Here is a 9,690-nt window from a genome sequence, read left to right as displayed (position 1 = left end):
ATGTTCATTGTACAGCGATGAACTCATGGTTTTAGCATAATAAAGTGAGTAGCGCCCGAACAGGGACTTGAAACCTGTTCCTGTATTTCGTGAATACAGGAGGCATTAACGGTGGGTTCTCTTTAAACATTCAATGTCCTTCAAACTCTGGTGTGTGCACCATTGGTCTAAGGTCTAGAAAGAAAAGGGGGTGACATTATAAATGATCTTGTTTCTTTACACATAGATACAGGAGACATTTTTTGGCAGGTAAGAACCATTCGGCATACCTAAAACATTTGCAGGGAAGCCGTCCCGCTTATCTACTATCTTTTGAGTCAAGTAAAGCTTTCCAATGTTCATTGTACAGCGATGAACTCATGGTTTCAGCATAACAAAGCGAGCAGCGCCCGAACAGGGACTTGAACCCTGGACCCTCAGATTAAAAGTCTGATGCTCTACCGACTGAGCTACCCAGGCTCGCTGGGCATGGGCCTTGGGCCAGACCTGAAGCTGGCTATCAGTCACAGAGTTTGTCCACGTGCACTTACATTACATCTAGGACACCTTGAGTTTCTGGTTGACAACCATTTCCACAATGTCGGTCTCATAATCTGAAGGTCGAGAGTCAGGTCCTCACACAGGGCATGCTTCATTTACAGCTACACGTATAAGCAACTAACTGAGTGATCCCCCAACCACCGCTTCCATAACTTTCTGTTCAGGGGGAGAAATCTTCATTCCCACCACTCGAATCTCTATGGATTTTTAAGTCGGCCGTTGCAGATGCATTGGTGGTTCAGTGGTAGAATTTTCGCCTGCCACGCGGGAGGCCCGGGTTCGATTCCCGGCCAATGCAAACAACTTTTTTTAGAGCGTTGGTAAAACAGGTCCCTGGAAAAGCGAGATGCCTTTATAATTATGAAGGAAATTTGTCCTTGACTATGTTGCAACGCATTACGTATGAAGAGCTTCCACAAGCAGCACCCGGTAGCGTTTGCCTTGTTAGCGCAGTAGGTAGCGCGTCAGTCTCATAATCTGAAGGTCGTGAGTTCGATCCTCATACAGGGCATGCTGTTTTGCCTATGTTTCTGCAAATGAAATGACTTCCTTATTTGCATGATGCTTTGTATAGATACAACTATATCAGTTATTCAGGAAATGTCTGGACATCTATGCATTACCATACATCCACGGATTGCTGGCTTCTGTTTAGAGGCGGCGGTGTCTCGATTCTTCTGCACGTATGTTATTTGTTTTCGTGAATACAGGAGGCATTAACGGTGGATTCTCTTTAAACATTCAATGTCCTTCAAACTCTGGTGTGTGCACCATTGGTCTAAGGTCTAGAAAGAAAAGGGGGTGACATTATAAATGATCTTGTTTCTTTACACATAGATACAGGAGACATTTTTTGGCAGGTAAGAACCATTCGGCATATCTAAAACATTTGCAGGGAAGCCGTCCCGCTTATCTACTATCTTTTGAGTCAAGTAAAGCTTTCCAATGTTCATTGTACAGCGATGAACTCATGGTTTTAGCATAATAAAGTGAGTAGCGCCCGAACAGGGACTTGAAACCTGTTCCTGTATTTCGTGAATACAGGAGGCATTAACGGTGGGTTCTCTTTAAACATTCAATGTCCTTCAAACTCTGGTGTGTGCACCATTGGTCTAAGGTCTAGAAAGAAAAGGGGGTGACATTATAAATGATCTTGTTTCTTTACACATAGATACAGGAGACATTTTTTGGCAGGTAAGAACCATTCGGCATACCTAAAACATTTGCAGGGAAGCCGTCCCGCTTATCTACTATCTTTTGAGTCAAGTAAAGCTTTCCAATGTTCATTGTACAGCGATGAACTCATGGTTTCAGCATAACAAAGCGAGCAGCGCCCGAACAGGGACTTGAACCCTGGACCCTCAGATTAAAAGTCTGATGCTCTACCGACTGAGCTACCCAGGCTCGCTGGGCATGGGCCTTGGGCCAGACCTGAAGCTGGCTATCAGTCACAGAGTTTGTCCACGTGCACTTACATTACATCTAGGACACCTTGAGTTTCTGGTTGACAACCATTTCCACAATGTCGGTCTCATAATCTGAAGGTCGAGAGTCAGGTCCTCACACAGGGCATGCTTCATTTACAGCTACACGTATAAGCAACTAACTGAGTGATCCCCCAACCACCGCTTCCATAACTTTCTGTTCAGGGGGAGAAATCTTCATTCCCACCACTCGAATCTCTATGGATTTTTAAGTCGGCCGTTGCAGATGCATTGGTGGTTCAGTGGTAGAATTTTCGCCTGCCACGCGGGAGGCCCGGGTTCGATTCCCGGCCAATGCAAACAACTTTTTTTAGAGCGTTGGTAAAACAGGTCCCTGGAAAAGCGAGATGCCTTTATAATTATGAAGGAAATTTGTCCTTGACTATGTTGCAACGCATTACGTATGAAGAGCTTCCACAAGCAGCACCCGGTAGCGTTTGCCTTGTTAGCGCAGTAGGTAGCGCGTCAGTCTCATAATCTGAAGGTCGTGAGTTCGATCCTCATACAGGGCATGCTGTTTTGCCTATGTTTCTGCAAATGAAATGACTTCCTTATTTGCATGATGCTTTGTATAGATACAACTATATCAGTTATTCAGGAAATGTCTGGACATCTATGCATTACCATACATCCACGGATTGCTGGCTTCTGTTTAGAGGCGGCGGTGTCTCGATTCTTCTGCACGTATGTTATTTGTTTTCGTGAATACAGGAGGCATTAACGGTGGATTCTCTTTAAACATTCAATGTCCTTCAAACTCTGGTGTGTGCACCATTGGTCTAAGGTCTAGAAAGAAAAGGGGGTGACATTATAAATGATCTTGTTTCTTTACACATAGATACAGGAGACATTTTTTGGCAGGTAAGAACCATTCGGCATATCTAAAACATTTGCAGGGAAGCCGTCCCGCTTATCTACTATCTTTTGAGTCAAGTAAAGCTTTCCAATGTTCATTGTACAGCGATGAACTCATGGTTTTAGCATAATAAAGTGAGTAGCGCCCGAACAGGGACTTGAAACCTGTTCCTGTATTTCGTGAATACAGGAGGCATTAACGGTGGGTTCTCTTTAAACATTCAATGTCCTTCAAACTCTGGTGTGTGCACCATTGGTCTAAGGTCTAGAAAGAAAAGGGGGTGACATTATAAATGATCTTGTTTCTTTACACATAGATACAGGAGACATTTTTTGGCAGGTAAGAACCATTCGGCATACCTAAAACATTTGCAGGGAAGCCGTCCCGCTTATCTACTATCTTTTGAGTCAAGTAAAGCTTTCCAATGTTCATTGTACAGCGATGAACTCATGGTTTCAGCATAACAAAGCGAGCAGCGCCCGAACAGGGACTTGAACCCTGGACCCTCAGATTAAAAGTCTGATGCTCTACCGACTGAGCTACCCAGGCTCGCTGGGCATGGGCCTTGGGCCAGACCTGAAGCTGGCTATCAGTCACAGAGTTTGTCCACGTGCACTTACATTACATCTAGGACACCTTGAGTTTCTGGTTGACAACCATTTCCACAATGTCGGTCTCATAATCTGAAGGTCGAGAGTCAGGTCCTCACACAGGGCATGCTTCATTTACAGCTACACGTATAAGCAACTAACTGAGTGATCCCCCAACCACCGCTTCCATAACTTTCTGTTCAGGGGGAGAAATCTTCATTCCCACCACTCGAATCTCTATGGATTTTTAAGTCGGCCGTTGCAGATGCATTGGTGGTTCAGTGGTAGAATTTTCGCCTGCCACGCGGGAGGCCCGGGTTCGATTCCCGGCCAATGCAAACAACTTTTTTTAGAGCGTTGGTAAAACAGGTCCCTGGAAAAGCGAGATGCCTTTATAATTATGAAGGAAATTTGTCCTTGACTATGTTGCAACGCATTACGTATGAAGAGCTTCCACAAGCAGCACCCGGTAGCGTTTGCCTTGTTAGCGCAGTAGGTAGCGCGTCAGTCTCATAATCTGAAGGTCGTGAGTTCGATCCTCATACAGGGCATGCTTCTTTTACAGCTTGAGACTGTTGATAGGTGATGCTAAACGTTCATTTACTATAGAGTGTTTTCCACGGTCCTCTGTATCACCAAGCCAGCCGCCGCGGCCGGTTAGCTCAGTTGGTTAGAGCGTGGTGCTAATAACGCCAAGGTCGCGGGTTCGATCCCCGTACGGGCCATGCTGTTTTGCCTATGTTTCTGCAAATGAAATGACTTCCTTATTTGCATGATGCTTTGTATAGATACAACTATATCAGTTATTCAGGAAATGTCTGGACATCTATGCATTACCATACATCCACGGATTGCTGGCTTCTGTTTAGAGGCGGCGGTGTCTCGATTCTTCTGCACGTATGTTATTTGTTTTCGTGAATACAGGAGGCATTAACGGTGGATTCTCTTTAAACATTCAATGTCCTTCAAACTCTGGTGTGTGCACCATTGGTCTAAGGTCTAGAAAGAAAAGGGGGTGACATTATAAATGATCTTGTTTCTTTACACATAGATACAGGAGACATTTTTTGGCAGGTAAGAACCATTCGGCATATCTAAAACATTTGCAGGGAAGCCGTCCCGCTTATCTACTATCTTTTGAGTCAAGTAAAGCTTTCCAATGTTCATTGTACAGCGATGAACTCATGGTTTTAGCATAATAAAGTGAGTAGCGCCCGAACAGGGACTTGAAACCTGTTCCTGTATTTCGTGAATACAGGAGGCATTAACGGTGGGTTCTCTTTAAACATTCAATGTCCTTCAAACTCTGGTGTGTGCACCATTGGTCTAAGGTCTAGAAAGAAAAGGGGGTGACATTATAAATGATCTTGTTTCTTTACACATAGATACAGGAGACATTTTTTGGCAGGTAAGAACCATTCGGCATACCTAAAACATTTGCAGGGAAGCCGTCCCGCTTATCTACTATCTTTTGAGTCAAGTAAAGCTTTCCAATGTTCATTGTACAGCGATGAACTCATGGTTTCAGCATAACAAAGCGAGCAGCGCCCGAACAGGGACTTGAACCCTGGACCCTCAGATTAAAAGTCTGATGCTCTACCGACTGAGCTACCCAGGCTCGCTGGGCATGGGCCTTGGGCCAGACCTGAAGCTGGCTATCAGTCACAGAGTTTGTCCACGTGCACTTACATTACATCTAGGACACCTTGAGTTTCTGGTTGACAACCATTTCCACAATGTCGGTCTCATAATCTGAAGGTCGAGAGTCAGGTCCTCACACAGGGCATGCTTCATTTACAGCTACACGTATAAGCAACTAACTGAGTGATCCCCCAACCACCGCTTCCATAACTTTCTGTTCAGGGGGAGAAATCTTCATTCCCACCACTCGAATCTCTATGGATTTTTAAGTCGGCCGTTGCAGATGCATTGGTGGTTCAGTGGTAGAATTTTCGCCTGCCACGCGGGAGGCCCGGGTTCGATTCCCGGCCAATGCAAACAACTTTTTTTAGAGCGTTGGTAAAACAGGTCCCTGGAAAAGCGAGATGCCTTTATAATTATGAAGGAAATTTGTCCTTGACTATGTTGCAACGCATTACGTATGAAGAGCTTCCACAAGCAGCACCCGGTAGCGTTTGCCTTGTTAGCGCAGTAGGTAGCGCGTCAGTCTCATAATCTGAAGGTCGTGAGTTCGATCCTCATACAGGGCATGCTTCTTTTACAGCTTGAGACTGTTGATAGGTGATGCTAAACGTTCATTTACTATAGAGTGTTTTCCACGGTCCTCTGTATCACCAAGCCAGCCGCCGCGGCCGGTTAGCTCAGTTGGTTAGAGCGTGGTGCTAATAACGCCAAGGTCGCGGGTTCGATCCCCGTACGGGCCATGCTGTTTTGCCTATGTTTCTGCAAATGAAATGACTTCCTTATTTGCATGATGCTTTGTATAGATACAACTATATCAGTTATTCAGGAAATGTCTGGACATCTATGCATTACCATACATCCACGGATTGCTGGCTTCTGTTTAGAGGCGGCGGTGTCTCGATTCTTCTGCACGTATGTTATTTGTTTTCGTGAATACAGGAGGCATTAACGGTGGATTCTCTTTAAACATTCAATGTCCTTCAAACTCTGGTGTGTGCACCATTGGTCTAAGGTCTAGAAAGAAAAGGGGGTGACATTATAAATGATCTTGTTTCTTTACACATAGATACAGGAGACATTTTTTGGCAGGTAAGAACCATTCGGCATATCTAAAACATTTGCAGGGAAGCCGTCCCGCTTATCTACTATCTTTTGAGTCAAGTAAAGCTTTCCAATGTTCATTGTACAGCGATGAACTCATGGTTTTAGCATAATAAAGTGAGTAGCGCCCGAACAGGGACTTGAAACCTGTTCCTGTATTTCGTGAATACAGGAGGCATTAACGGTGGGTTCTCTTTAAACATTCAATGTCCTTCAAACTCTGGTGTGTGCACCATTGGTCTAAGGTCTAGAAAGAAAAGGGGGTGACATTATAAATGATCTTGTTTCTTTACACATAGATACAGGAGACATTTTTTGGCAGGTAAGAACCATTCGGCATACCTAAAACATTTGCAGGGAAGCCGTCCCGCTTATCTACTATCTTTTGAGTCAAGTAAAGCTTTCCAATGTTCATTGTACAGCGATGAACTCATGGTTTCAGCATAACAAAGCGAGCAGCGCCCGAACAGGGACTTGAACCCTGGACCCTCAGATTAAAAGTCTGATGCTCTACCGACTGAGCTACCCAGGCTCGCTGGGCATGGGCCTTGGGCCAGACCTGAAGCTGGCTATCAGTCACAGAGTTTGTCCACGTGCACTTACATTACATCTAGGACACCTTGAGTTTCTGGTTGACAACCATTTCCACAATGTCGGTCTCATAATCTGAAGGTCGAGAGTCAGGTCCTCACACAGGGCATGCTTCATTTACAGCTACACGTATAAGCAACTAACTGAGTGATCCCCCAACCACCGCTTCCATAACTTTCTGTTCAGGGGGAGAAATCTTCATTCCCACCACTCGAATCTCTATGGATTTTTAAGTCGGCCGTTGCAGATGCATTGGTGGTTCAGTGGTAGAATTTTCGCCTGCCACGCGGGAGGCCCGGGTTCGATTCCCGGCCAATGCAAACAACTTTTTTTAGAGCGTTGGTAAAACAGGTCCCTGGAAAAGCGAGATGCCTTTATAATTATGAAGGAAATTTGTCCTTGACTATGTTGCAACGCATTACGTATGAAGAGCTTCCACAAGCAGCACCCGGTAGCGTTTGCCTTGTTAGCGCAGTAGGTAGCGCGTCAGTCTCATAATCTGAAGGTCGTGAGTTCGATCCTCATACAGGGCATGCTTCTTTTACAGCTTGAGACTGTTGATAGGTGATGCTAAACGTTCATTTACTATAGAGTGTTTTCCACGGTCCTCTGTATCACCAAGCCAGCCGCCGCGGCCGGTTAGCTCAGTTGGTTAGAGCGTGGTGCTAATAACGCCAAGGTCGCGGGTTCGATCCCCGTACGGGCCATGCTGTTTTGCCTATGTTTCTGCAAATGAAATGACTTCCTTATTTGCATGATGCTTTGTATAGATACAACTATATCAGTTATTCAGGAAATGTCTGGACATCTATGCATTACCATACATCCACGGATTGCTGGCTTCTGTTTAGAGGCGGCGGTGTCTCGATTCTTCTGCACGTATGTTATTTGTTTTCGTGAATACAGGAGGCATTAACGGTGGATTCTCTTTAAACATTCAATGTCCTTCAAACTCTGGTGTGTGCACCATTGGTCTAAGGTCTAGAAAGAAAAGGGGGTGACATTATAAATGATCTTGTTTCTTTACACATAGATACAGGAGACATTTTTTGGCAGGTAAGAACCATTCGGCATATCTAAAACATTTGCAGGGAAGCCGTCCCGCTTATCTACTATCTTTTGAGTCAAGTAAAGCTTTCCAATGTTCATTGTACAGCGATGAACTCATGGTTTTAGCATAATAAAGTGAGTAGCGCCCGAACAGGGACTTGAAACCTGTTCCTGTATTTCGTGAATACAGGAGGCATTAACGGTGGGTTCTCTTTAAACATTCAATGTCCTTCAAACTCTGGTGTGTGCACCATTGGTCTAAGGTCTAGAAAGAAAAGGGGGTGACATTATAAATGATCTTGTTTCTTTACACATAGATACAGGAGACATTTTTTGGCAGGTAAGAACCATTCGGCATACCTAAAACATTTGCAGGGAAGCCGTCCCGCTTATCTACTATCTTTTGAGTCAAGTAAAGCTTTCCAATGTTCATTGTACAGCGATGAACTCATGGTTTCAGCATAACAAAGCGAGCAGCGCCCGAACAGGGACTTGAACCCTGGACCCTCAGATTAAAAGTCTGATGCTCTACCGACTGAGCTACCCAGGCTCGCTGGGCATGGGCCTTGGGCCAGACCTGAAGCTGGCTATCAGTCACAGAGTTTGTCCACGTGCACTTACATTACATCTAGGACACCTTGAGTTTCTGGTTGACAACCATTTCCACAATGTCGGTCTCATAATCTGAAGGTCGAGAGTCAGGTCCTCACACAGGGCATGCTTCATTTACAGCTACACGTATAAGCAACTAACTGAGTGATCCCCCAACCACCGCTTCCATAACTTTCTGTTCAGGGGGAGAAATCTTCATTCCCACCACTCGAATCTCTATGGATTTTTAAGTCGGCCGTTGCAGATGCATTGGTGGTTCAGTGGTAGAATTTTCGCCTGCCACGCGGGAGGCCCGGGTTCGATTCCCGGCCAATGCAAACAACTTTTTTTAGAGCGTTGGTAAAACAGGTCCCTGGAAAAGCGAGATGCCTTTATAATTATGAAGGAAATTTGTCCTTGACTATGTTGCAACGCATTACGTATGAAGAGCTTCCACAAGCAGCACCCGGTAGCGTTTGCCTTGTTAGCGCAGTAGGTAGCGCGTCAGTCTCATAATCTGAAGGTCGTGAGTTCGATCCTCATACAGGGCATGCTTCTTTTACAGCTTGAGACTGTTGATAGGTGATGCTAAACGTTCATTTACTATAGAGTGTTTTCCACGGTCCTCTGTATCACCAAGCCAGCCGCCGCGGCCGGTTAGCTCAGTTGGTTAGAGCGTGGTGCTAATAACGCCAAGGTCGCGGGTTCGATCCCCGTACGGGCCATGCTGTTTTGCCTATGTTTCTGCAAATGAAATGACTTCCTTATTTGCATGATGCTTTGTATAGATACAACTATATCAGTTATTCAGGAAATGTCTGGACATCTATGCATTACCATACATCCACGGATTGCTGGCTTCTGTTTAGAGGCGGCGGTGTCTCGATTCTTCTGCACGTATGTTATTTGTTTTCGTGAATACAGGAGGCATTAACGGTGGATTCTCTTTAAACATTCAATGTCCTTCAAACTCTGGTGTGTGCACCATTGGTCTAAGGTCTAGAAAGAAAAGGGGGTGACATTATAAATGATCTTGTTTCTTTACACATAGATACAGGAGACATTTTTTGGCAGGTAAGAACCATTCGGCATATCTAAAACATTTGCAGGGAAGCCGTCCCGCTTATCTACTATCTTTTGAGTCAAGTAAAGCTTTCCAATGTTCATTGTACAGCGATGAACTCATGGTTTTAGCATAATAAAGTGAGTAGCGCCCGAACAGGGACTTGAAACCTGTTCCTGT

At 44.9% G+C, this 9,690-nt stretch overlaps 22 non-coding genes across 22 annotated transcripts; 16 read left to right on the top strand and 6 right to left on the bottom strand.

Moving 5' to 3' along the window:
* Positions 1 to 386: 386 nt before the first annotated feature.
* On the bottom strand, positions 387 to 459 carry TRNAK-UUU (transfer RNA lysine (anticodon UUU)). Its single transcript has one exon. It is a non-coding gene; the product is annotated as a tRNA-Lys (tRNA).
* A 308-nt stretch (positions 460 to 767) lies between these two features.
* TRNAG-GCC (transfer RNA glycine (anticodon GCC)) lies at positions 768 to 838 on the top strand. The gene has a single exon. It is a non-coding gene; the product is annotated as a tRNA-Gly (tRNA).
* Positions 839 to 978: 140 nt separating this feature from the next.
* On the top strand, positions 979 to 1,051 carry TRNAM-CAU (transfer RNA methionine (anticodon CAU)). Its single transcript has one exon. It is a non-coding gene; the product is annotated as a tRNA-Met (tRNA).
* An 820-nt stretch (positions 1,052 to 1,871) lies between these two features.
* TRNAK-UUU (transfer RNA lysine (anticodon UUU)) lies at positions 1,872 to 1,944 on the bottom strand. Its single transcript has one exon. It is a non-coding gene; the product is annotated as a tRNA-Lys (tRNA).
* Positions 1,945 to 2,252: 308 nt separating this feature from the next.
* TRNAG-GCC (transfer RNA glycine (anticodon GCC)) lies at positions 2,253 to 2,323 on the top strand. The gene has a single exon. It is a non-coding gene; the product is annotated as a tRNA-Gly (tRNA).
* Positions 2,324 to 2,463: 140 nt separating this feature from the next.
* Positions 2,464 to 2,536, top strand: TRNAM-CAU (transfer RNA methionine (anticodon CAU)). The gene has a single exon. It is a non-coding gene; the product is annotated as a tRNA-Met (tRNA).
* Positions 2,537 to 3,356: 820 nt separating this feature from the next.
* Positions 3,357 to 3,429, bottom strand: TRNAK-UUU (transfer RNA lysine (anticodon UUU)). Its single transcript has one exon. It is a non-coding gene; the product is annotated as a tRNA-Lys (tRNA).
* A 308-nt stretch (positions 3,430 to 3,737) lies between these two features.
* TRNAG-GCC (transfer RNA glycine (anticodon GCC)) lies at positions 3,738 to 3,808 on the top strand. The gene has a single exon. It is a non-coding gene; the product is annotated as a tRNA-Gly (tRNA).
* Positions 3,809 to 3,948: 140 nt separating this feature from the next.
* Positions 3,949 to 4,021, top strand: TRNAM-CAU (transfer RNA methionine (anticodon CAU)). The gene has a single exon. It is a non-coding gene; the product is annotated as a tRNA-Met (tRNA).
* A 100-nt stretch (positions 4,022 to 4,121) lies between these two features.
* TRNAI-AAU (transfer RNA isoleucine (anticodon AAU)) lies at positions 4,122 to 4,195 on the top strand. The gene has a single exon. It is a non-coding gene; the product is annotated as a tRNA-Ile (tRNA).
* Positions 4,196 to 5,015: 820 nt separating this feature from the next.
* On the bottom strand, positions 5,016 to 5,088 carry TRNAK-UUU (transfer RNA lysine (anticodon UUU)). Its single transcript has one exon. It is a non-coding gene; the product is annotated as a tRNA-Lys (tRNA).
* A 308-nt stretch (positions 5,089 to 5,396) lies between these two features.
* TRNAG-GCC (transfer RNA glycine (anticodon GCC)) lies at positions 5,397 to 5,467 on the top strand. The gene has a single exon. It is a non-coding gene; the product is annotated as a tRNA-Gly (tRNA).
* Positions 5,468 to 5,607: 140 nt separating this feature from the next.
* Positions 5,608 to 5,680, top strand: TRNAM-CAU (transfer RNA methionine (anticodon CAU)). The gene has a single exon. It is a non-coding gene; the product is annotated as a tRNA-Met (tRNA).
* A 100-nt stretch (positions 5,681 to 5,780) lies between these two features.
* TRNAI-AAU (transfer RNA isoleucine (anticodon AAU)) lies at positions 5,781 to 5,854 on the top strand. The gene has a single exon. It is a non-coding gene; the product is annotated as a tRNA-Ile (tRNA).
* An 820-nt stretch (positions 5,855 to 6,674) lies between these two features.
* Positions 6,675 to 6,747, bottom strand: TRNAK-UUU (transfer RNA lysine (anticodon UUU)). Its single transcript has one exon. It is a non-coding gene; the product is annotated as a tRNA-Lys (tRNA).
* A 308-nt stretch (positions 6,748 to 7,055) lies between these two features.
* TRNAG-GCC (transfer RNA glycine (anticodon GCC)) lies at positions 7,056 to 7,126 on the top strand. Its single transcript has one exon. It is a non-coding gene; the product is annotated as a tRNA-Gly (tRNA).
* A 140-nt stretch (positions 7,127 to 7,266) lies between these two features.
* Positions 7,267 to 7,339, top strand: TRNAM-CAU (transfer RNA methionine (anticodon CAU)). The gene has a single exon. It is a non-coding gene; the product is annotated as a tRNA-Met (tRNA).
* Positions 7,340 to 7,439: 100 nt separating this feature from the next.
* TRNAI-AAU (transfer RNA isoleucine (anticodon AAU)) lies at positions 7,440 to 7,513 on the top strand. Its single transcript has one exon. It is a non-coding gene; the product is annotated as a tRNA-Ile (tRNA).
* An 820-nt stretch (positions 7,514 to 8,333) lies between these two features.
* TRNAK-UUU (transfer RNA lysine (anticodon UUU)) lies at positions 8,334 to 8,406 on the bottom strand. The gene has a single exon. It is a non-coding gene; the product is annotated as a tRNA-Lys (tRNA).
* Positions 8,407 to 8,714: 308 nt separating this feature from the next.
* Positions 8,715 to 8,785, top strand: TRNAG-GCC (transfer RNA glycine (anticodon GCC)). Its single transcript has one exon. It is a non-coding gene; the product is annotated as a tRNA-Gly (tRNA).
* A 140-nt stretch (positions 8,786 to 8,925) lies between these two features.
* Positions 8,926 to 8,998, top strand: TRNAM-CAU (transfer RNA methionine (anticodon CAU)). The gene has a single exon. It is a non-coding gene; the product is annotated as a tRNA-Met (tRNA).
* A 100-nt stretch (positions 8,999 to 9,098) lies between these two features.
* Positions 9,099 to 9,172, top strand: TRNAI-AAU (transfer RNA isoleucine (anticodon AAU)). Its single transcript has one exon. It is a non-coding gene; the product is annotated as a tRNA-Ile (tRNA).
* Positions 9,173 to 9,690: the final 518 nt, after the last annotated feature.

The sequence above is a fragment of the Sceloporus occidentalis genome, unplaced genomic scaffold (assembly GCF_023333645.1).
Source record: "Sceloporus occidentalis isolate IW3139 unplaced genomic scaffold, rSceOcc1.0.p SCAF_440, whole genome shotgun sequence".
NCBI classification, from domain to species: Eukaryota; Metazoa; Chordata; class Lepidosauria; order Squamata; family Phrynosomatidae; genus Sceloporus; species Sceloporus occidentalis.
This window is presented reverse-complemented; position numbering and strand designations above follow the sequence as displayed.